At 43.5% G+C, this 24719-nt stretch overlaps 1 long non-coding RNA gene across 3 annotated transcripts in view; it reads right to left on the minus strand.

Moving 5' to 3' along the window:
• Positions 1–362: 362 nt before the first annotated feature.
• LOC139039882 (uncharacterized) overlaps positions 363–24719 on the minus strand; it is a 100443-nt gene continuing 76086 nt past the window's right edge. For 2 of the 3 annotated variants that reach the window (XR_011493130.1, XR_011493129.1), the window contains exons 4-5: positions 4495–4623; positions 363–1307 (exon numbers count right to left, since the gene is read on the minus strand). This is a non-coding gene — a long non-coding RNA (uncharacterized lncRNA). The remainder of the gene's footprint in view (positions 1308–4494; positions 4624–24719) is intronic. The other variant, XR_011493131.1, reaches the window with a different exon arrangement.

The following is a 24719-nucleotide window of genomic DNA, read 5'->3' on the forward strand; positions in this document are numbered from 1 at the left end:
GGAAAGAAAGGCATAGAAGGAAGGTTCCAGAAGAGGAAGGAAGGAAAAGAAGGCAGCAATGGAAAATTAAGAAGAAAAGGAAGAGAAAGAGGAAAATATCCTTTTATAAATCTATCTTCAGTTAAATAAAAATTATGTATCTATATATAATCATTGACTTTCATAGGAAAGCACACAGCCGGAAGGATTTTGTCACTAAAACATCTTGATTGTCTCTAATAAAACCTTTCTAAAAAATTGCTAGTAATTACGTAAATAATGCCCAACACATTAATCTTCCTTAACGGCATTTTCAAATTTCGATTCTGAAACTCTACAGAGATTGTTTTAACTCTCCCCAGAAAAATCTCTCTTGAAATTGAAAACTTAAACCAGAAGGCTGACCAGAATCCAAACATGAATATGGTGGCTCTGCCTCTGATTTCTAAAATAGGAACAGAGAAATTACTTTCCCCGCAGTATTTTTAGCAGTGTGAGGGGAGGCGCTCCCTGTGCTGTTTCTTGGCAGGCTCACAGTCTGCCACTCCTGAGCCTGTCCCCTGAATTCTCCTGCCACTGCCATCTTCTGCACCAGCCAGCATCCGCACTCCTGCCTTGGAGCCACTCGCAGTGGTCCATACAGCCTACCAGAGTTCCTTTGCCTGAAGTGGGGCATTTAAGACCGTGAGCGCCCATCCCCTTGACATCTATACTGAGAAAAAGAATCGAATTATCACTCAGTTACAAAGTTCCAGTCACAGCCCAACTTAAAGAGAAGCTAATTCATGTTTATTTAGAGTAGGTACTCTACATATTTAATCCATCTTTTGGAGAAGTAGATACAATGCTCCCTTTTCTACAGATAAGGAAAAAGGAGGCTGACAAAGGTGAAATAACTTGTTCCGCAGTTGGTTGAGAGTAAAAGCAACACTTCCCAACCAACCTTTGTATAATGCTATACTGTTTATCATGCCTGTCTGCTCATTGATCCTCACAAAAAACTCAAAAGACAGATTGCTATTACCATTATGCCCATACCACAGAACGGAAAATTGGAGTCCCCAGAAGAAAAGTAAATTCTCGAAGTTCTCCCACGTGGAAAGGAGCCAGGCCAAGGGTTGAGCCTGTGACTTCTGACTTCCCTGAGCCAGCACAGCGTGCTGCGCACTGGCTCTCCTCCTTAGGCTGCACACTCAGCGGGCAGGTCCTTCTCTGCATTGTGTGCCAAAGAAGTAAGAGCCAGGACAGCCTGGTGATGATGTCAGAGTAGTAGGACAGTGAATGGTATCTCTATATCTAGATGATCCCTGGATAACTGTGTGGCTCATCTGGAAAAAAAAAAAAAAAGCAGTGGGGTGGGAGGGTAATAAGTGACAACATATGGCATTCAGCTTATAGAAACCCCTTCCTTGCAAAACATGACTAGGAAAGCTGAGTGACCATATGTCCTGTTGCTCTGGGACAGTGGCAATCTAGGCTGTTGTCCTGGTGTAACGAGGCATAGCGCCCTCTTTTACTCTCAGAAGCATCCTGGCTGGCACAATAAATCATATAGTCACCCTACAAACGGGAATTTGTATTCCTTAATTTTCTAAATCCAAATGCTTCTCCTCCCTTCTTCGACACTCCAAAGCATAACTGGTGCAATAACTTAGTGCTGGAGCTCTTTGTTGTTGTAATAATGAGACTATATTTGGAGTGAGAGAAGCAACTTCCCTTTTTAAAAAGCACACATACACAAGATATAATCTAAGACAGTACTCATTTTTAAATCCCGCCCCCCGCAAAAAAGGTACTGTCATTTTTCTCTAGCACTACAGCCACGTAAAGAAGGGGCTAATCAGAGGTATGGAATTATATTTTGTCTACTTTCAGACGTGGCAGCTTATCCTTGGACATTTTAAAATCAGCTCAGGAGTTTATAGTTTCCTAAGCAGCCCTTCTGTCTTCTAATTGCCTGTAAAAGGAAGAACAGTAAAAGCCACAAGTCTTTCCAAGGCCCTGGGCTTCACCCTAGCACAGCCCATCACAGGCTCTCCTGCATCAGCAGATCAGGTTACACGAGCCCGAGCGAGCCCTGCCCTCCCTGAGTTCTTCAAGGATCCATTACTACGTTTTCCAGGCACCTATGGGACTCCGCCCTCCGATTTCTCACTTTCTGGCTTCAAAGGCCATTCTCACTGTCATCAAGATTAAACCAGATCCCAGGGAGGCAACACAATGCTGTAGTCAAGAGCTTGAGCTTCAGAGTCCAAGACTTGGGTTCAAATGCCGGCTTTGCCATTTACAAGCCACGCGACTTGGGTCAAGTTATTGACATCCTCATCTGTAAAATGGGGGCAATGACTCACAGTGGTTTGTGTGAGGACTCAGTGAAATCATTCAGTAAACCACAAAGCACAACGCCCGGCACATGCTACGTCCTCCAAAAATATCCATTATCCATTCTTAGAAATTGAACACGGCCCCAAGTTTCAGTTTATTTAAAATCATCATGGTAATAAGAGAGAGGGTGGTTGTCATAGAAAGAAGGCAGAATTTGGAATCAGAAAACCTGAATACCAGTCCTGGTTTTCTCATTCACTGGCTTATACGGTTTTGGATTGTTTCATTTCTTTGAACCTCAATTCTTTGCCGTCACCCTGTAAAATGATGGTAAATACATCCTAGAGTCATTGAAAGGACCCAATAAAATAACGTAAGGAAAAATGTTTTGTAAACCCAACAAATATTTATTATTATTATTAATCAAAATGAAACTAAAAACACATCATCTGAGGCTGGCCCCACAGCCGAGTGGTTAAGTTTGCATGCTCCGCTTCCACAGCCCAGGGTTTCGCTGGTTCAGATCCTGGGCATGGACATGGCACCACTCATCAGGCCATGCTGAGGCGGTGTCCCACATGCCACAACTAGAAGGACCCACAACTAAAATACACAACTAGGTACTGGGGGGATTTGGGGAGAAAAAGCAGGAAAGAAAAGAAGATTGGCAAGAGTTGTTAGCTCAGGTGCCAATCTTTAAAAAAAAAACATATCATCTGCACAAACCTAAGAGCTAACAGGTAACCAAAATACCTGGTTTCTTAGCTGGAGATCTCCATGTAGCAGGGTCTCAGGACCAGGCTGCATGGCTGTAGGGGCCCCCTCACATGCCCTGGACCACAGCTGCCTTGCTGCTCCCCCCTGCTCTGTCTCCTACTCTGGCAGCTTTTGTGCCACAAGCAAGGAGACTGCCACATGGGAGTTCTCTCCTCATGATATGTGATATTCTGCTAACCCTCCTCACAGGAAAATGGTAAATACAAGGGAGGGCTGGTATGATGTACACTTCTGTGCCCACAAATCCAAACAAGAAGCAACAGATGATGGGGCCGGCCCCAGGGCCAAGTGGAAAGTTCACTTCGGTGGCCTAGGGTTTTGCCGGTTCAGATCCTGGGAGTGGACATGGCACCGCTCATCAAGCCGTGCTGAGGTGGTGTCCCACACAGCACAACCAGAAGGACCTGCAACTAAAATATACAACTATGTGCTGGGGGACTTTGCGGCGGGGGAGGAGGAGGGGAAGGAGGAGGGAGGAAGGGGAGGAGGGGAGGAGGGGGAGGAGGGGGAGGAGGAGGGGGAGGGGGAGAAGAAGAAGAAAAGAAGATTGGCAACAGATGTTAGCTCAGGGCCAATCTTTAAAAAAAAAAAAGAAGAAATAGATGGAACTGTAAACCATCTCCATCTAAGAAACACTGTTGGTGGGGTAAAAGAATAAAGACCCTAGTTCATAGCATAGCTCACTGGGGAACTGCTAATCACAAGTTTATCATATATCCTTTTGGAGGGTGAGGACATTGTTTGCAACCAAGATGTGCAGAAAGGGGACAATTGCTAGTCTCCTTATATGAGGCCTGAAAGGAGGACCCAAGGAAGAAATCACATCTAGAGCATTAAGATATGACACTTAAAGAAAAACAATCACCCCAAGGAAATGTTTAAAACCAAAATGATTTTAAATTAAGTGTTTAGAATTTACAAAGTCTTTTCACGTGCTACCTTACAGAAGCCTTGTGTTAAAGTATTTCCCGTCTTCCAAGCAACATCAGACACTTGTAAATACTTGCTTTTATCAATTTGGGGGGCAAAAAATATAGCATTTCAGGAACCTGAAGCACAGAGAGGTAAGGCTAGGTCAGTACTCCCTTCATTCAAAAGGGCTCACCGCGGTAGTTCTAAGCCCGTCTCTGTGTAATCAACAAAACAGCGTATGGACCTGCAATATTTTGTACAGAACTGTGCCAATTTCAGTTTACTTGCACTCTCCACTCTGTTTTGTGGAATACGTTAGTTCTCACCACCAGCTCTTCTGTAGCACCCCTGCAAATAGCTAAAACATCTACAGATGACCTCACTGCAGAGTTTTTGGAAAATGAAAGTAATAAAAATTTAGAAATAACAATTACAAAACTCAGCCAGTATTTTCACAGAACCCCAAATTCCCCAGGTAACCAATCTGTGTCTGTCCTCTACCTCATGCACAAAGCAGAAGAATTTGAGTATCTTCTTGGGGCATCTTCCTCAGGATCTAAGCTGGAGCATCAACTCTAGTCCATTTAGGACCCACAGGAACTTTTTTTTTAATGGCTTGTCTTTGTCAACCTGCAAAAACAGAAACCAATTTAAGAGGTAAAGCTTTTATATGAAATCAAAGCATTGCAGTTCAGGGAGCACAGATTCAAGTAGAAACCCAAATAGTGTCCCGTTAAGGAGTGAAAGTCAGGGGCTTTTAAAGGCAAAGAAGAGAGATTGTGTTACAAAGAATTTTAACTGGAGCTGGAGGCAGAGAGCTAGTCTTGGCTAAACATTGATTGACTACTGATTCCATCTTCAGAAAGTCCACAGTCCTCAATCTTTGTGATCAGCACGTCCATTCTCCTGCTGACTTTTCAAACAATTGCTTGGAAAACATTTGCCATTTCGGCCCAGTCCAAAGGTTTGGCCCAGTCCAAGGTTCAAGACAGCAAGGCAGTTTCTCTGGAGAGGCATCACCAACTCCATTTTAAAATGACCCCACTATAGTCAATTTTGAAATCCTCCACTGGATATTTGGTACATGATCTTACTTTCAAATCTTCCATTTATACCTCTACAGTTTCCAACAATTGGAAAGGAGGAAAAAGATGTGATATTATTTTCTTCCTGCAAAGCAACAGTTTTGGACCATTGCACCTTCCCATCTACTAACATAACTTTTTATGTCATACTCAAGCATCACTGCTGGCCTCCATGGGGAGGATATCCAAAGGCCTCTCTGCCCTGTCAGCCCTCCAGTGTTTGCGGTTCTGTGGTGTATTCTGGGGCTACAGTCTCATTATATCTGCAGTCATATCCTTATTATTTGATTATATGTGTTACCATATACACAGAACTTGGCCAGGGGTTAGCAAAGATCACCACTGTTTCCTACCCATCACCTCTTTACGTGCCCCCTGAGAAGAACTTCAACTATATGAACACTGCTTCTTGCTCACCCTGCTCCTCACCCCCTCCCATACCCTGGAGAAGAAGTGAATTATGTGACTGGTGAATTTGGAAAAACGAACTGGACACGTTCCATTCAACCCCTTCTGGGTTCTCATTCAGAACCAGCCTGGCTACAGACAGGTGTCTGTAGGGCTGCCCTCCTGGAAGCATGACGAGGAGCCTTCACAGGAAGATGAGGCCAGCTATTGCCCTGCTGCGGCAGTGACAAGGTGAAAATGCCTGTCTAATGTAAGGGCAGCTCTTGGCATCTGCCTTTCTCTTGCTTCCATCCTTCACTCAATTTGGAACTGGAGCAGCAGGGAAAGAGTATTTCATTATAATCCCTTAAAATCTCAATACCTGGAATTCTCTTAATTCCCTCATCCAATCTCACAGTTTTCTCCATTTGAGCCAATAGGGATAGAGCTTCTCTCAATTAGAAGCTGTAATTTGCCTGACATGATGGCTGTCTTAGCTCATGCTGTACCCTTTATGATTTCAGCCTCTTCCCATTAAATGGAAGGAACTGAGCTGAAGGGTTCTCATTTGACTGCTCAATCGGGGAGTTAGGGGATCTATTCAAAGATAAAGTTGACCATACCTGTTCTCACTGAGCATACAATTTGAGCTGTCTTGCAGTAACGGAAATGGAGTCGTACTGAACCGTCCTCGCCCCCTCCCTTCGGCTCTTGTGGTAAGCAGATAGCCAGCCTCAACAGTGCAATGTAAGGCTGTGGAAAAGAATGACTAACATGCAGGGGGATTACCCCGCAACCTTGGTTTCTTGAGCTCAGTACCATAACAACATTAGCAAATCATTTCAGGCAAAAGAGTTAACAGGAAGGATTGCCGTTACCTAGGAGGCAGCTGTGGTGTGCTGGGCACGTACATAAGCTCTGCGAGCTGTCGACTTGGGTTCAGATCACAGTTTCTCTACATACTGATTGTTTGGCTTCAGGCGTGTTATTTTACCACTCTGACTCAGATTCTTATCTGTGATATGAGGAGAATAATAGTATCTATCTTACAGGTTTGGTAGAGGATTAAATAAATTAATACTGGTAAAACACTTAGACAGTGCCAAGTGTGCAAGACACATTCCATTAAGGTTGGCTGTCATTACTGGAGTTGGAATGTGATGGTACAAACATAAGCACTAGGGAAGATTCCATTTGTCATTAATGATGCTAACAGAGCTAAACATCTCACAACAACCTAATGTGGCTGCATCCACCAGGAGTTCAACGGAGCCCTTTTGTAGGTTAGTTGTGTGTTCCAGCCTGCTTCATCTTAGACTAAGTAATTATGTACATTTACTATACATTTCAGTTGATTGGTCAATTATGTGCTAAATGTTTGTTGAGCAGCCAGCTCCAGGTGTGACAGCACTGACTCTCCCAGACGCCTTAGAAACTGCTGAGATTTCAGTTGCATTGGTCCCTCGGAGCATTGCCTGCTGCATAATGTGCAAATCCACTTCCCCGTCATGCCCGTTCTGCAGGCAGCATCTCGCCTGAAGCCTGGTTAGCAGCCTGCATGTGGGATATCATAGAAGCTAGCCAAGGATAAGTGTGGCAAGTGGAACAACAGGAACTGGGCCAAGAGGGTATTAGAGTCAAAGGCATCGCCTCAAATTCTCCAGATGGCACAGGAAAGCAAAGAAAAAGGTCAGAAATGATCAATTTCCACAAGGAGAAACCTTGCAAGAAAATGAACTGAATTCTCATTGAGTCCATCAGAATTCAGGTTTCATCTTTTCTTTAAGCTCCGCACACAATAGATCCCATCCCCTAATTGCTATGTATTGCTTCAAATGCTAGAAACACAGTATGTTCTGCTTTTATGGTAATTGATGGTCTTGTTCAGAAAATGTAAAACTCCACAAGTTGCTGAACCAATTGTTCAATTAAGTTGTCACTGCATTTCCAGGGCCGGGTGGTTCAGCTGTGTGCCAGGCAGCATCTCCTTGCTCTCACAGTAGGGACTTATTTTAACTTCCACAGCAACTACCTCATGTGCTGTAACTGAAGATTCCATGGCACAGTTGAAAGGGAAGAATATGATTTTCAGCTCATTTATTCCTGCAAAACAGGATTCTCTGCAGTGAATTACAAGTCCAACACTTAGTAGAAGTCAGAATAGAATTAAGTTTTTAATAAATGCATCTACATATGTGGTGAAAGTTTAGCATCTGCCTTGAACTCAGGGCTGAAGGGGAAGCTGAAAGGCATTTGAAAATGCAGGGAAATGTGTGCATGGAAAGTGCATTTTGTGGCTGTGAGCCCAAGAAGCTGGACCTTCAATGACCTGGCAGCTCCTATCCAAGGATCTCCAAAGAGAATATGTGGTACACAGGTGCACACATCTCTCCTGATCCCCAGGAGGCAGCTAAGAGAGAACGCATCAAATTTCAGGTGGTAAGGGGGCTGAAAGAACCTTGCAAAACTCCCCCTCTGGCTTCAAATCCTCTACAAAGAATTGTGCCGCATCGGTCTTACATTGTGCCCTCCCTGGTCCAACTCTCAAGCTCGATTCCCACACTTAGTCTTTCCATTCTTGCAGTACATATAAGCCCCGTCCTACAGCTCTTTTGATGAATAATCTTTTGTTTCTCATAACAGAGAAAGGCTGCCCCTACGTGGGCCATACTGAAAAGTAATCCTAGTTATTGGTCTAGAAGCACCAAGGAGAAGTAAATCCTGAGAAGCACACGCATCGCCTTGTGGAACATCCATCTCAGGTGAGTCTTTTACTTGGTCTCCAGATGTTGCAGAGTGAATTGTGCCCCTCACAAATATGTTGAAGGCTTAACGCCCAGTACCCATGAATGTGACCTTATTTGGAAATAGGGTCTTTGCAGATGTAACCAAGTTAAGATGAGCTCATCCTGTATTAGGACAGGCCCTAATCCAATATGACTGTGTCTTTACCAGAAGAGGAGACAATATGCAGACACAGAGGGAGAACGCCACATGAAGATGGAAACAAAGGATGGAGTGATGCATCTAAAGCCAACAAATGTCAAGGATGGCCAGCAACCACCAGAAACTAGGGGAGAGAGGCATGGAACAGCTTCTCCCTCAGAGCCCTCGAGAAGGAACCAACCCCTGGTTTTGGACTGCTGGCCTCCAGAACTGTGAGAGAACAAATTTCTGTGATTTTAAGCCACTTAGTTGATGGTAATTTGTTACGGCAGCCACAGAAAATGAAGACACCTGTCAATAGGAACCTGCTCTTCTCCAAGTCTGCCAGCCCAGAGCAGTAATGAGGATCTCAAGGTTTATGCCCAAATATCCTCATCCCAGATCTCAGGGTCTGACCTCTTCCCTACCAGGGCCCTAATTTTAGCATAGGAGACTATCTAAGGTTGTAACTCGATTTATTACACTTACAACCAAATCTTGTGCATGGATTTCAGCACAGTCCTCTTTCCAGCTTTGGAAGATAAGGGCCTATTTAAAAACTGTCTTAGAGGCCTTCTAGCTTTCACGCTGTGCCCTGAGTTGATAGTTGGCTGGTTTGAGTGCATAATTTTCTTCCTAATGACCAGTCAACAAATCAGCCAACTAATCACCATTACCCCACATCTTTCAAGCACTAGGAATATTGCCTAAGCTAATCCATCTCCTTCCTCCTCCACCTCATCCTGACCCCCCTAGGTGAGAGTTTTAGTAAGTGTGATGCTACAGGACACGAGGGGTTATCATCACCACATGAACCACAGCAATGGGGCTCTTGTTGCCTTCTGGCCAGAGGATGATCCAACTTCAGGATCTCATCCTAAGGATCTGCTCCCTAGGACCACTGCTGATACCAAATGCTTTAGATTGGAATCTCTTAGAAGGAGAGCCTGAGACAAGGATTGAGTACAAGGAGTTATTTGGGAAGTGATCCCAGGAAGCACCATGAGGGAGTGGAGAGATGAGACAGAGAAGGAAAGGAAGCTAAGACAGGTATGTTAATGAGCTGGTTTCCACCATGGACAAGTGGGGCTCGGTCCCGCTGGGGAACTCAGAAACTTCACAGAACTCATCTCAGGGTATTCCCACCTGAGGAGCAAGGAAGCTGGGATATTTACCCACCAGCTCCCATCTGTCACTGATCAAGGGCTACTCCTGGGAGGGTTAACTTTCCAGCACTTCTGATCTGCCCTCTGTATAGGCCACATCTGCTCCTGTAGCCAGAGAAAGTCCCACACGGAGAGCTGCAGGCCTTGTAGTAAGAAGCAGTAGCTGTGTGTTCAGGAACAGAGATGCTGAGCGGTTACAGATGGAGCATAGACCGTGGCTGCTACACCCCCAAGATAAAAACTCAGGGACACTGGGGCAGCACACCCCAGCTCTTGTGGACTTGAGTTGGAGCGGAGGTGAGGCAAACTCTGAAATGGAGGTATAGGAAGAAAGTTGGTGCCGCATTTCCTTAGTCACTGTCCCCAACAAACAGACTTTTCTTCTTTTCTTAAGTGCTCAGGGCCAAGAAAGTTAAGAGGCCATTTGTTCAAAGTACAGAACTAACTGTGTTTATTCAATTAAAGTTATTCTAGTCTTTTCTAACTCCTGAACAGAATATAAAGTCTCTGCCGGAACATAAGGAGGTTCACTTTTCTTATGTAAGTTCAGTGCTGACTCTGAAATTACTTGCTGGAGTAGCTCGAGAATGCTCTCTTCTCGCTGCTGCTGCCACAACACTGAAAGAATTTTCTTTGGACGTGAGCTGGAGGAAGACAGCTTCTAGACAGAATGCTAGCAAAAAACAAACAAAGACATCACATAGAAATCATCTACTGTATTGTTATTTCTTGGGTCACACCATGAAAAGTCTGCCCGTCACCCCCATGCTGAAATGCAGCATGCTAGCATTTGGTAATTAACTATTTCTAGTGAGGATCCATCCAATTTAGGGGATGCTGCCATGTGGAAGCAAATAATTTACATGCTTTCTATAAAATATGTCACAGTTGGTCTTGAAAGAAATTAAAGAAAGCATAAACTATGGTGTTAAAATAGTTGCTTAGCACTAAAAAATACATAATTTTTGCCCTACCCTCTGCTTCATGCCACATAGAGCAAGGCCTGGGATTTCAAACGAGGGACTATCACGGCAGTCCTGATGAGTACCGAGGCAAGACGGAGAGGCCAATGACCGCCAGCCACAGTCAGAAGGAGCCTCTCGTGTTGAGCAGGCAGAGCACTGAGTTTTCCGGAATTAACAACCCCTTCATATAGTAATTAAGCCACACGAAATTGCTGGTCTTCTATGATTTTTTACTACAAAAATTGCAAACTTCAGACTGTTTAAAGTAATAATGCCCAACTGAGTTACAGGAGTGTTTTGTGCTGGTCTCAGCCTATTGATAGAGTTGTTCTGGTTAGAAATGCCTGGGGGGCCTTACCTGGGCCCTAGGCAAGTCCCACAGACATTTCCCCTTTCGGAGACAATGTTGTGGCTGGACCGGCCCTTGTGGTTCTTTATGATTGCAACATATCCTCAGCAACAACCATCACCAGGGAACTTCGAAAAAACAAGGTTTATTACTCGCAGGTCCTGGAGGGCACAGGGTAGCCCCAAGGCCACACGGCGAAGTCCTGGTGGAGAAAGAGGGACAATCGGGAGAGGATCTGAGGTTCTGCTTTTTTGGGGTTAAGGGCAAGGTGCCTAGGATTTTGTGGGTTCACTCTTTATTGGTGAATTTAAAACATAAGAGTGGAGACTAAACTATGGGAAGGGAAAAGCAAGAGGTCAGTCAAAGGGTCAGTTTAAGGCAACCAGAGCTTTCTAACAAAAAGGGAACGTCACTGGTGGGGCGGCCTGGCTCTTTATCTAGTTGTGTAGCTGGCAATGTGTTTATTCAAGACAGATCTCTTTGAAGTGATGCCTCAGTAATCAAAAACTCCATGTCAGGCACTTACATTACAATCAAAAAAGCTAATTGTCAGGGACTTGTACTATGGTGAGATTCCCTGGACTCGGTGTGGGTTTAAAAGTAATGGGTAGCAACTGTTAAATTAATATTTTTAAAAGCTGGAGGAAATTTCTGGTTTTAAAATGACTTAAGAAAGCAGGCACTGCCTCTTTCTTCTCTTGGAAATCACTCCAAAACAAAGACAATACAAATCGAAGCACATCTTGGATAAAACTAGAAGACGTACATAGCCTCAAAATACAAAATACGAGGAGGAACCGCCACACAAAGGGAGCATCAAACACAGGTGTAGGAAGATGCCACAAGAGAATGCCTGTGCAAACCTCGCAAAGCACAGATCTGTAAAGCACGTGACATATACAAATGGGCAAAACCGGTAATTCCTGATTTAGAACAAGCTCTGTGGATCAGGAATGACACCAAGGAAAAGCAGAGGACAAAGAGCTAAATAGGAAGTGGATTATCAGGCCATGTTTGCAGGAAGCAACCTGTCTGTGAGGCAGGGTAGATATAGTTGCTCATTCTTGTTGGCTAAAAGGAAGTAAAGGCTACATTAGCCTCCAAGCTACCATCCCATCTCATGAAAAATGTTACTATGAAACAGGAAGAATTCTTACTAGCCTGAACATGACCTGACTCCCACTAGCCCTTCCCAACACACACACACACACACACACACCCCTCCTGCAAATAGCTGGTTCAAGAAGATCTCACCTCATTCAAAGAAGAATAACAAAAAGGATCCAGCCCTACAACAAGATAATTTTCAAAGATATTCACTACAACATTGTTTGTAATGGCAAGAGATTGGAAACACACTAAATGTCCATCACTAGGCAACTAGTTAGGTAAATTATAATGCCTTCAAACAATAGATTTCTGTGCATCTGTTAAAAAGATTGAGGTAGCTCTGCACATACTAATAAAATACTCTATATCATCCAGGATAGTGTAGGTTACCCTGCAGTAACAAACATATATCCAACACTTTAGTGGCTTAACACAACAAAACTTCATTATTCGATCACACAACAGGTATGCTTGGAGTGGGGTGGGGGTTGCTTTGCTCCATATTATCTTTACTCAGGGACCTGGGTTCATCGTCTAGAACATTATAACCATAGCTGCAGGGGGAAAAGTGAAAAAGAGAATAATGCATCTGCTCTTAAATGCCTCCACCCAGAAGAGACACGTGTCACTTCTGAGTATGTTTCATCTGCTAAAGCAGTTATATGATCATCTAACGCAAAGGGTCAGAGAAGAGCACTCCTACTGCGTTAGCCAAAAGGAGAAGTGGAATATTGGTGAGCAGCAATGTTTCCCACCATCCAAGAGATATTATTAATTGAAAAGGAAAAGCAAGCTTTATTCTTCATATTAAAAACATATTATATATACTTTATATTCTTGATCTTCATTGAATATTTCTGGAAGTCTTTCCTTTTTGGGGGGGAAGATTAGCCCTGAGCCAACATCTGCTGCCAATCCTCCTCTTTTTGCTGAGGAAGACTGGCCCTGAGCTAGCATCCGTGCCCATCTTCCTCTACTTTGTATGTGGGACACCTACCACAGCATAGCTTGCCAAGTGGTGCCATGTCCGCATCCAGGATCCGAACCAGTGAACCCCGGGCAGCCGAAGTGGAACATGCGAACTTAATCACTGCACCACCGGGCCAGCCCCTGGAAGTCTTTATTGATAATAAGGAGATATCACTAGGTAAGCATGACAAAACTGGGTGGTTTAACTTTTTAGAAGGCTTAGATTTCACTGTATGTCCTTTTTTACCTTGGGTATCTCATACCATATGCATTTAAAACTAAACAAAAGTAAAAGGCAGATTCCTTTTGACCCTAAAACATAGAGGGCAATATAAGGGAATCTATCTCAGTTTGCTCCCCTTGAATAAAGTCTTGTGAGGGTTTCCTAGAAGGAATGTGTAAGCCCAGAAGAGATTTTTTAAAAATTATTTAAATTTATAAATATTTCATAATCATGGCTTATAAATAAAATTTCCAAATGGGGGACACCTTTAAACTCAGAAACAAATTCAATAGATGTTGGTCTAAAATGAATTGACAGTGATCATCTATGAAAAAGACGGCCAGATTACTGCACAATGCAGCGATCTGCTTTCAGCCAGAACAATTGAGTCATAAGTGCATTAGTTTGTGGGAAGTGTATTCCCTGATGAGCGCACATTATGAAAAATATTAGACAACAATCAATTAGGGAAAGACTCCAGTTCTTGATTACAGCATTATGGATAAGGCATGAACCAGTCATCTGTCCATCAAAGAAAGCCCAACTACTTTCTAGAAGCAGCAGGAGCCTACATCAGGGAGAGAAGGATGTTCTTTCCTTATATAAACTGCATGTCTAGTACATTTCCCCAGGCCAGGATCATTTTTAATGTAAACATCATCTTGTTATGGAACTCCTTGTACGTTCAAAGTTCCTTAAATCACTAATTAGTTATGCCACATTAATAGCAACGTCTCAGTTCTGTATCTTTTCATACCGATGGTTCTGTTGGGGAAAAAGACCAGCTGAAAGTCAGGGAAGACATTGATATTTTCTGGGCACTTGCATACCACTCTCTACCCTACACGATGGCCCCTGCCACACCTCCATTCCAGAAACACAAGAGCTCGCAGTTGAAATAAACCACTCCCAATGCCTCAGTCTGGGACTTTGACCACGGGGAAGAGTGAGGCAGTGTCTTGAAAGTGATTACAGGTAGGATCCAATTTAATCTAGCTCTGTGTCCTGTGGCTGGGGCAGGAGGCTTCTGAATATTAATAGAGCTCATCACTGCTCGTTTCCAGCTATTTCATCTCAAAGGGCTGCCCAGGTTACACGTGCCACAGCAAACCTAGGATGAGAGTAGATCTTGAAATACCCTGCACATAAAAAGACAAGTTCAAGGACAGAAGGAATGAAAGGTGAAGCAAGAGGGAGAGAAATGTTTTCTTCTTATGGAATTGGCCTACAACAAAATGGTGCAACAAATATGTGGATTCTTGGTAAGCCATATGAGAAGTCAGCATCTCTGCTGCCTCCAGACCAGGACGTACTTCAGTCCTTAAAGGAATAGGGCACTAATGAGGAAGGAGCCCAATTCTCGTCAACTCACAGAAAACCAAGGTCCCAGGGAAACCCCAATTAAGTCCAAAGAAAGGGACTTGATAAACAGAGTACATAAACCAGTTGGGGGAACTTGTCCTGCTCCATGTCTTTTTGTTGTTTTCAACATAGCCAACAGAATAAATTAACTTTTAATGCTATTCTATATAAGAACATCCACTAATAAGAAAAAATGCATTGCTAGACCATACATCCTGATTTTCTATTTAGGAAATATAACCATTGTATCTTGATTTACACAAACAGCATTTATTGACCACCTACTACACACCAGGCACTATGCTAGACACTAGGAATACAACATTAAGAAAGCCACTGTCCCAGACCCCAAAGTTTTCTAGCAAGACACACAACCAATAACTCAATATAATAGTTGCATTGATCAGATTCTTGGCATCTGATGGGAACTCAGTAAGTACTTTTGGAAAAAAATAAATTTTAAATAAATGAATGATAGAGACTTGTAAAAAAGAGAACATGTAAGTCCAAACCGGGTCAGGGAAGACGTCACAGAGGAGGAGATATATGAACTAAGAGTTCATGGATAAATAAAAATTCTCCAGGAAAATGGGGAAGGGTGGAGGCCAATCTTTCAGACGATCTTCATGCTTTCATGCACAGAAAGGCACTGACCTGTAGGAGAGCAGGGCACATTCACAGACCTGCAGCCAGACTGCAGCAAGGACTCACGTGAGGAGGTGGTAAAGACGAGGCTTGGAGTGTAGTTTGAAGCCAGATCATAAAAAGCTACCCGAGGAGTTTAGCACGTCTGCTGGAAACAATGAGGGGGCAGCTATAGTTGTAGTTGTGAAAAAAATCTCCTTAGTAGCCATCTGGAAAATGAAATTGAGTTCATCAAGAGTGGACATAAGGATGAGAGTCAAATAAGACATGGAAGAGAGGAGAGTTTCTGAAGCTCTTCAGAAGATGGAATCGGCGGGAAGGCCTTGATGACTAACAGAATCTGAGAAGAAAAGGAGAGGAAAGCAGGCAAGAAGGAAAGATCTAAAGATTCTAGTTTGGGTGACTGAAACACTAGGAGAGTCTGATTTGAGAGGAGGTGAGTGTAGAAGCCAGGGGTTGCGAAGGAGATCCAGATCACAAGTTCTGTTTGGGGACACTGACCTTCAGGGTAGCTGCAATCAGACAGGAAAACCCAGTAGGTAATGGGAACAGGTTGTGAGGCCGGGAGAGATGGCTGATAAGATTAAGACCTGAGGGTCACAGAGTCATCCATACCGGGAGTTTCTGGATAATCTGAAGGTAATGACCAGTGTCATGATTATTATGAAAGCAAATAACATTGATTGTTATTGCTAACAATGTGCCTGAGACTTAGTGCCTTACACAGATTACTTCATTTAATTCTCATAACAACTCTTCAAAGTAGATATAATTATTATCCCCATTTTTCAGATGAGTCAACTGAGACATATAGAGATTACAGAACTTGTCCTAGGTCTTACAGCTAGTAAGGCTGAGCTAAGATACTGCCTTCTCTCTAGAGCAAAGGGGTTCTAAATAGGAGGACAAGTCCAGAGTCTACCCAAAAATGTGTTTGGTTGGCCAGCACAGTACTGTTATAAACTAAATTTGAATGCCTTTGGCCATAGCCTGTGCCATACCCCCAAGTTCACCACTCTTCCCAGCATATCATATTGTCTTGTGCCCACCTACATAATGTGGTGGACACTGAGATGAACTGTCCAGCTCCCCTCTCATGGAAGGACTTGTCCCAACTCACTGTCACTCCTTCAGGGTTTGACTCAGCTGCAGAGAGCTGCCTCCCCCAAGGCCACACCCCTTCCGGGGCAGCCTGCATCCAATGACTGATCAAGGATAAGATGGAAACAAAGGCCAGACCATCTTGGCCCAACATAGGAGGACTCTGATAGGCCATTCCAGCTTCAGAGCCCTGGAGAGGTTGGCTGAGGCCATCAGCACGCACTGCAACTCAGCTTCTCCCTCTGCCAACCCCGCTTCCTCTCCCTCCCTCCACAGGTGATATTCTCCAGGGCGCTTCCCAATCAGAAACCCCATCCCACAGGATGCTCCCTTGAGAACCCAGCCTATGACACGTAACTCACCTGTTCCTTGAACACCTTGAATTTTGACATCTACAAAAGGGTCAATCATCCCCCCATGAGTTTCTGAATCTTTAAGACTTAGAGCATCTTAATATATGAACAAAAGCAAGTTCAGAGGACCTTAGCTGCCAGTGAACAAAAGTTGATTTGGATTCCTGTCCAGGCAAGAAAACCTACTGGGAGCTCAGGCTGGGGTTGCTCCAACCTTGGCTCCCATCTGCCTTCTCCACGTGTTTTTTAATGCCTGATGTCGAAGTCTCCAAGCCTACAACCCTACCTGCCTAAGCCCCAATTGAATAGGGGACCAATTGAATAGGGGGTAAAGTCTCAGGCTGTCGACCAGACTCACTCCTGCCCCACTCAGGACAGACTTGATGTAAGGAGAAAGGACAGCACAAATCCCACCGGCACGTCTTCATTTCTTTGGCTGAGAACCTTGCCTGCCTCCCAAAGCATCCTCTGTTAAAATGCAAATAAACTTAGTATATATACATATATATACCCATATTATATACGTATATGTCTTCAGTATTTATGTATTGATAACAAGATGAGAAGAACTCATGCCAAAATGGAAACAATGGTTTTCTCTCTGGGTTGTAGAATTATTGGTAATTATTTTCTTTCTTTTTCTACATACATATTTTCTAAAATGAGCCTGAGGTGTTTTTATAATAAGAAAGAAAATATTAAAATGATTTTTCAAAGACAAAAGGATGGTACCTTCCTCCTTTACAAATAACCTTGGGAGAGGAAGCCCATTAAGCTATGAGCATGAGACGAGGGGATTAAGACCTTGCTGTTAATTAGTTTAGAAAGCCAGCCAGCTGATAGCAGAGCACAGAGGAAATGAGATGTTTGATATGCTCAGACAGGATGGAATAGCTTTACATTGGGTGAAACCGGCTGAAGTGAGGGCCACAGTTTTATGATTAAGGTGTCCAAGGTCAACCAGACGAGGAAGGCTTTGCAAAAATGGACGTAGGAGACATTCCACTAACCTCGTCCCTCAAGCTCCTTTCATTGTCCCTCTCTGCCAGCTCCCAAGGCATCAGGAGAAGGGAGCCGACAGCTAGATATGCTTTACTCTTTACGCCCCGGTGGGGCTTCCGCTCAGAACCCATGCCTGCCTCCCCTCCTCCTCCGAGGAGTGCCGAAGTCCCCGTTGTCTCTCACCCTTGAATTCAGAGTCCAGAACTAGGCCAAAGCAGCCAATTCCTTGTCTCTCTCCTCCAAGCCCCACACGGGCCCTTCACGCAGTCCAGAGCAGAAAGGAGCCCTCCAAACAGAGGGAGGAGCACAGAAAGAAGAGGGAACTGACCCCCAGCTTGCAGCTCCCACCCCGCACTGGGTGCACACTGTGTGCTGGGGTCTGCTCAGTCCCGACACAGAGCAGTCCACCTGCAGGTGGAATGTCCAGACACCTTCCCTGCTCTAAGGAAGACAAAGGCTGAACCCCAGACCTGTCTCTGTCCAATGACTCCCCTCCACACTCCTACCTGTGCCAGAGTCCCCCATGTCATCACACCCTGTCCCCTGCCCACGTTTCCCTCATTCCAGATGTCACTAGAGCCCCTCCCACTGCCACAGGGAGTTGGAAGGCAGGGAGGAAATAAAGGAGCCCTGGCACCTTTTCTTCCCTGTAGTGGACAAGGTCTGCACTTTTTCCAGGTCCCCTTGGGTCCCTTTCTATCATTTTGTGCACTCCCTGGCTTTCACCATCAACGGCCAGCACCTAAGGATCTTTTCTGAAAGAGTGACTAGAGCCTGCTTTGCCTGGATACCTGGTAAGTGGAAGCCTCTGAGAATTTATGCCCCCAGTGCCCGACACCCTTCCCCTCATGGTCCTTAACCAGCAGCAATGGGGACAGGAACGGGAAAGCCACAGCAACCTTGCTATGGGTGGGACAGCTCTGGAGCACAACCTGTATCCCAGAGTTCCCCTGCGGAGCCGGGGTGAAGCTCCCCTCGGGCTCCCTTTCCTCGTGCTTGGGCTCCCTGGCTACTAATTCATCACTCGCACAGGAACCTTCTCTCAGGGTCTGCTTCTGGGAACGAGACTTAAGCCGCTCTCCCTCTACCTCTCTCCTTTCTTCTTCTTGGAAGGGATGAATTTGAAACCCTTCTAGATTCTACATTCCTTCTACCAGAATTCAGCAAATTACACTTCTTATGGTGGAGAGACCACTGACCACGGACTTTCTAAAATGTTTTTCTAAAGAAATGCCAAGAGTGAGTCAGCACAATCTTCTTTTAACAAGACAGATACACTCTGGAAAAATGAAAATCCAGGTACCCTCTTGGACATGGCAATAACAGACAGCCGACGAGAGCCTTGGGCCAAATGAATTTATCTCAGAATTTTAAACTTAGAATATCCCTGACCCCTTTATTGAATTTCACATTAAACTTGTTCAATTATTTTCCACCAAATTGCAAGTTATCCTCCAGATGCTGAATTTAACCTGCTTTTTAAAATGGGTTAAAGATATTCGGTGCACTCCCTCTGACGTTGTTCCATAATTAACATTAACTTAAAAATCTGAGCCAGCCCTCTTTGCAACAAACTGCCAATAAAACGTGGTCTGCAGAGACCTGATTGGTTTTGCTTCCGATTGGTTCTGAAAGTTTAATAAGATACCAAAAGCTCCGAGAATTGGGCTAATTCCTTCTTCAAATCAATGCTGCTTATGTGGTACATAAGGAAGGACCATTATGCTTATGCTTGGTATAACAAGGCCAAAATTAAACCACTTACTTTAAAATAAAAGATAACCAATTATGTCAGAAATTTAGAGTCTCAATCTCAGGGGGGAAGGTTGGCTGCTTATCTTTCCACGAACATTCTAGATTGACTTTAAGTATTTCATTTATAGTCTCTAAGGGAGCTGTTCCAAAGAATGCTGCTGCTTCACTATATAATGGAACAGATTCCATCAAATTAATTTTCATCCTCCTGTGAATTCCATCATATTCTGCCAAACAGAACATAGGAAAGCAGAGAACTGTTACCAAAGTTGGGGGTAATTTTGAAATTCAGGAACACAGTTAAACCTGAAACAAGCATTACTGCTAAATTACCAGCAAACTTCGAAGATTATTCTCCTCTTTGTAGCCAAATTAAGAGTAATAACTGGATCAGAAAGAGCAAGCAACTCTTGGAAAGCAGGAAATTACATATGGTATAGAAAGGAGATTACATATGATATAATAAAGGCCAAGCAAATAACATTAGCTAAGGTCTTGGAGTGCTAACTACGTGCCAGACACTATTTTCGAAGCTTTATCACATTAAACCATTTAGTCCTCACAATAATTTAGCAAGGTAGATATTATTATTATTATCCCCATTTTCCAGAGAAGAAAACAGAGGCACAAATAGCAGGCCGTTTGTCCTATAAACACAGTTTTAAGTGGCTGTCAGGACGTAAACCCACAGTTTTGCTCCAAAGCCCATGCTCTTACCAACTGTGGAATCACGCTGCCTCTGACAGAAGACCTGCCCAGCCAAAAAGTGCCTCCTCCACAATCAGCCACGAACCCCACAATTCCTTCTGCGGGACCCATTCTATGGAAAAGGACAGGGCCTCAGAAGGCCTATGTGAACACACAACTGAGAGAGGAGGACAGCAGCTGGTTCCCAGAGACCCCGGCACCATGAGCTGCACAGGACAGGCACCATTCACAGAGACTGCAGTGTGACTGGTGCCCCCTGGGGGCGTGCAATTGTAAAGCAGGAGCAAACTGATCACGTGAGGGCAGCCCTGGAGGTATTCCAGATGAGAGTGAGGTCAGAGAGAGAAAAGGCAGGAAGCCTGGCGGGACTTCCAGGCCAGCCAGCAGTGGCACGAAGGCTGTTGGCACTTGGCACAGAGGTAAAACCCAACAAAACAAAAGCTGGGAGGTGACTGAAGAAATTCTTGGGCTCCTCAGAATTGTGACAGATTGGATCTGTACTTAAATTTACTCTGAATTCCTAACTCCCTGTCAGCCTCCTCTCAAATCAATCCCAGTAGGATTTCCTCGTGGTTAAAAAGTAAAATGCCCACCTTCCCAGCCTCCTCTCCACCATCCCCAACATGCTTCTTTCCCAAGACATCTGCCCAGACACACTCTAGGGTGTCACACTTGTCTGCCTTTGCAGAGTTCTCTTAGACTTTTTCTCCTCACTCCCCTGGGAAATGCCTTCTTGTCTTTTAGGACAGTTACCATATTATGTATAGTATATAGAGAGAGATAGAGATAGTATATAGATAGATAGATATAGTATAGACAATTGAGAGAGAGAGAAAACATGGTGTATATGTATAGACTATATATAAAATTTTGATGGCATCTCCAATGCCCTGAATAATTCCATTTGGTTCAGCCAATGAGGATGGGTTATCTACAATGGACCAGGTGCTGTGCTAAGGATTCAGAGGAAGATGTAAGCAATCCCTTGCGATCCCTTGCTAGTTTCTCTCTCCTCTAAGCCCCCTAATATAGAGCCTTGTAAGTCTCAGGATGTATCAGACTCACTTGGGGGCACTTCAAACGATACTTTTACCTGGGCTACTACACCCTGCAGAGATTCTGATTTACTGTGTTTCATCAAATCTAAGAAGTCATTGGCTATCTGAAGTGCATTTTGTGAACAACTAAGACAGAAAAATGCTCCAAATTAAATTATGGCACAATTCCTTCCTTATTACATAGATTATAAGCAGCATCTGTAAGAAGCATTGATTTCTGAGATGTTGAAATGTTGGAGGAAACTGTATCTTAGAATCAACTAAGAATGGTAGTTGGTTTAGTTTGGGGACCCAGGCATCAAGGAGTTTTAAACGAGGCTTAGGTGATTCCAGTAAGAACTACCGCCCTAATACCTTTGCCAGACATCTGATTATTCAGCCATTCTTTCACTCATTCAAGAAGCGTGCTTTGAACACTCAATGAGCTGCAGAGGTTCTATAATGTGTATGTATATAATGTGTGTGTGTGTGTATATATATATATACATACAGAGAGAGAAAGAGAGAGAGACAGTAGACATTAATATGGCATGGTTCTCACTCTCAAGGAATTTGTACTCTAGTAGAGAAGAGACAGGTAAATTAGTGATTACAGTCACTTTCTGTCTCCCTCACTAGATCATGGACACAATAACTTTTCCTTAAGTAAAATGGCTCTATATCTAATAGAATGGGGGGAGAATATGCCCTCCCTCTGTCTAATGGCTGAAGAGCCGCATCTTTTTGTGCTCTAGTGCCTCACTTCTCCATACACCAGATCTCCCTAGATCAGAAAACCATGGCGATACTGCTGTTTCCAGCTAAGAAGCAACTGGACCTTTGGTAGTAACAACAAGAAGCAAAGAGAGGTGTACTTGGATAGAAATAGCTGAAAAAGCTAAGCCCAGGAAACAGAGTCAAGGGAAAAGAAAGAGAGATCATAAAACTAAAATTAAAAGTGGAACACAGAAGGAAAGGAATGGCAAGCTGCAGAGGTGGCAGACAGAAGATATGGCATTAGAGATTAGAAGCAGCCAAGACCACAAAAAACACCAGCAGCGAAAGGGGACAGTGGACAAGAGATCTGGTAACAAAGAGATGGGGAAGAAAAAGCTAGAATAGCTAGCAGCTTAAGAGCACATAGCATCTCAGTAGCTCTTGCTGGCACCATGTGAGGAATTTGGAGAAGGAATGAGTCAATCTTACCCCAAAAGTCACTCTATTACAAACTAGAAGGGTAATTGATGTTAATAAATTAACGATTATTTTCTATTGTTAAAATTTCTATCCAACCGCATTTAAAAGCTTTGGGGCTTGCAGGGTTGAGACTGAGTCATACAGAAGATTCCCCTTTGAGGAACTGCTGATAATACCAGGTGGCTGAGGCTCTACTGCTCTTGTGTTAATGCGACTGCTTTGTTTCTGGAGAGACGTAGACTCCTGGATGTTACTCCTCACTAGAAAATAGAACTTCTCACTTAGACTTTACCCGGAAAACTTTTGCTGAGTTCACCTTACATATTTACACTTAACATGTTTACACCCTACCTCCACCCAAAGTATGGAGTTTAAAATATATTAATGGATAATCCAGAAGACAGTTCAGAGTACACTTCCATCTCTGAATCGTGTTTGAATTCATGTGTCTCTCGTATTCCTTTGGATAACCTATTATGTGGATGATCTGGTATAGGATCAATCCAAGAGGATCCCCAACTTACTCAGAGAATATAAGCAAACAACTGCCTGAAAGACCCAGAATCCCACCCAGAAAGGGACCAGAGGATATGAAAACCCAGCACCTGTTCCAAAAACCTAGTCAATAATGCATTTAATAAGGGGAAAGACACAGATGGATCCTCAGGTTATTTTTCTAAAAATTAGTAAATATTCCAGACTCCTTGCCTTGAGCCTCGGCAAATGATCCATCAAATGACGAGTATGTGTTGAATGCCTGTGTTGGGCCTGATACTGTGCTTCATCTGGGAGAGACCTGAAGTTATGATATGTAGTCCCTTCACATACAGAGTTTACATGTCATTGTTACCTCATTCGTGTCTTCATCTATCATTTACTGAGTTCCTACTTTGTACCAGGCATTAAAAGACAAAATCTCATAGTCCAGTGGAGGAAGGAAACACATAAACATATAGTTGGTACTATGAGGCATTTAGCACAGCACCTGGTAATTCCAGATGCCAAATCCATGTTTGCTGACCTGAATGAGCACAGGTGTTCATGTGACCACTAGGAGCTCAATTTGGCTGGAGTAAAGGACTCATTGTCAGGAAATACAGAACAAGAAGCTAGAAAGCTAGGCAGGGAACTGGATTTTTAATGACTTTGTAAGCTATGTCAAGAGGTCTGAATTTTTTCTGGCAGTGGGAATGACTGAAGATTTTTAAGCAGAGAGGTGGCATAATCTATGCTCTGTGGGCAACAGTAACGATGATGATTGAAAGAAATGAGTCTGGAGCCTGGGAGATCTGTTGGAAGACCAGTGCAATAGTCCAGATGAAGGATGACAAAGGCTTGAACTAAGCCAGGGATGGAGAAGAGGAACCCAAGACATGTTTAGGAATAGAATCAACACACCTCAGGGACTGGATGATGGGTTTCTGAAAGAAAGGGCAGAATCAAGAGTGGCTTAGGCAACCACATAGGAGCTTATTTATAGAAACTGATTACAGGAACAGGTGAGCATTACAGGAACAGTGAGTTAGAGCAGGAGGGAGGAGTAGGTAACAGGTACTACTTCAGACATATTGAAGTCGAGGTGTCTCTGAGACCTCCAAGTTCAGATATCTAGTAGCCATTTGGTTCTAAGAGAAATATCTGAGTCAGAACCTGTTACATATCTCCAAGAGATATAACTAAGGAGACAAGACAGGATGTACACATGGAAACAATTAATGAACAAAGAAACATGGAATGTTTTTATATGCTAAATTGCCTTAAATGGGATAATCATAGGTTCAGGGTCCAGAGAACAGGGAGAACTATGTCAGCTGGCAGAGTGGGGGAAAGGGAGCTTGGCCATGAGGGACGAATACAATTTCAACAAGCAGAGGAAGGATAATTTCAATGGTCAGAACATGCACAAGCCAAGTCTGAAGGTGGAAGTGGAAGCTCAGAGAGAAGCTTAGGTAAAGAGTATGGGCATTACGACTGAAAAGTTAGCGGGAATCAGATCACTAGGGGTCCTAAAAATCAGGACGAAGAATGAAGTCTTATCACAATAGAGAACAAGAAGCTGTTACACATTTTTTGAAGAGAAGAACGTTATGAAGGAAATGTTTAACCACTCGATCGAAATGCAGTTTATAAGAATCATCCCATGGGTACTTATGTCTGTGCCCAATACAAAGTTATCATCTGTTCAGTAAAGCCCTTAGATCATCTACATTTATATAGAGGATTCTTAAAAAGGAAACTTTATAAAAGATATACCAAGGTGAAGAAGCAGAATAACACTGAAATTTCACAATGCCAAGTATAACTACAATAAATTACTCTGCCTAACAAATATTTCTATGTTCTGCAGATGGTCCATAATAACAGTGTTTTGTGGAGCTGCTCCTAAT

This window comes from Equus asinus, chromosome 12 (assembly GCF_041296235.1).
Source record: "Equus asinus isolate D_3611 breed Donkey chromosome 12, EquAss-T2T_v2, whole genome shotgun sequence".
Classification (NCBI taxonomy): Eukaryota; Metazoa; Chordata; class Mammalia; order Perissodactyla; family Equidae; genus Equus; species Equus asinus.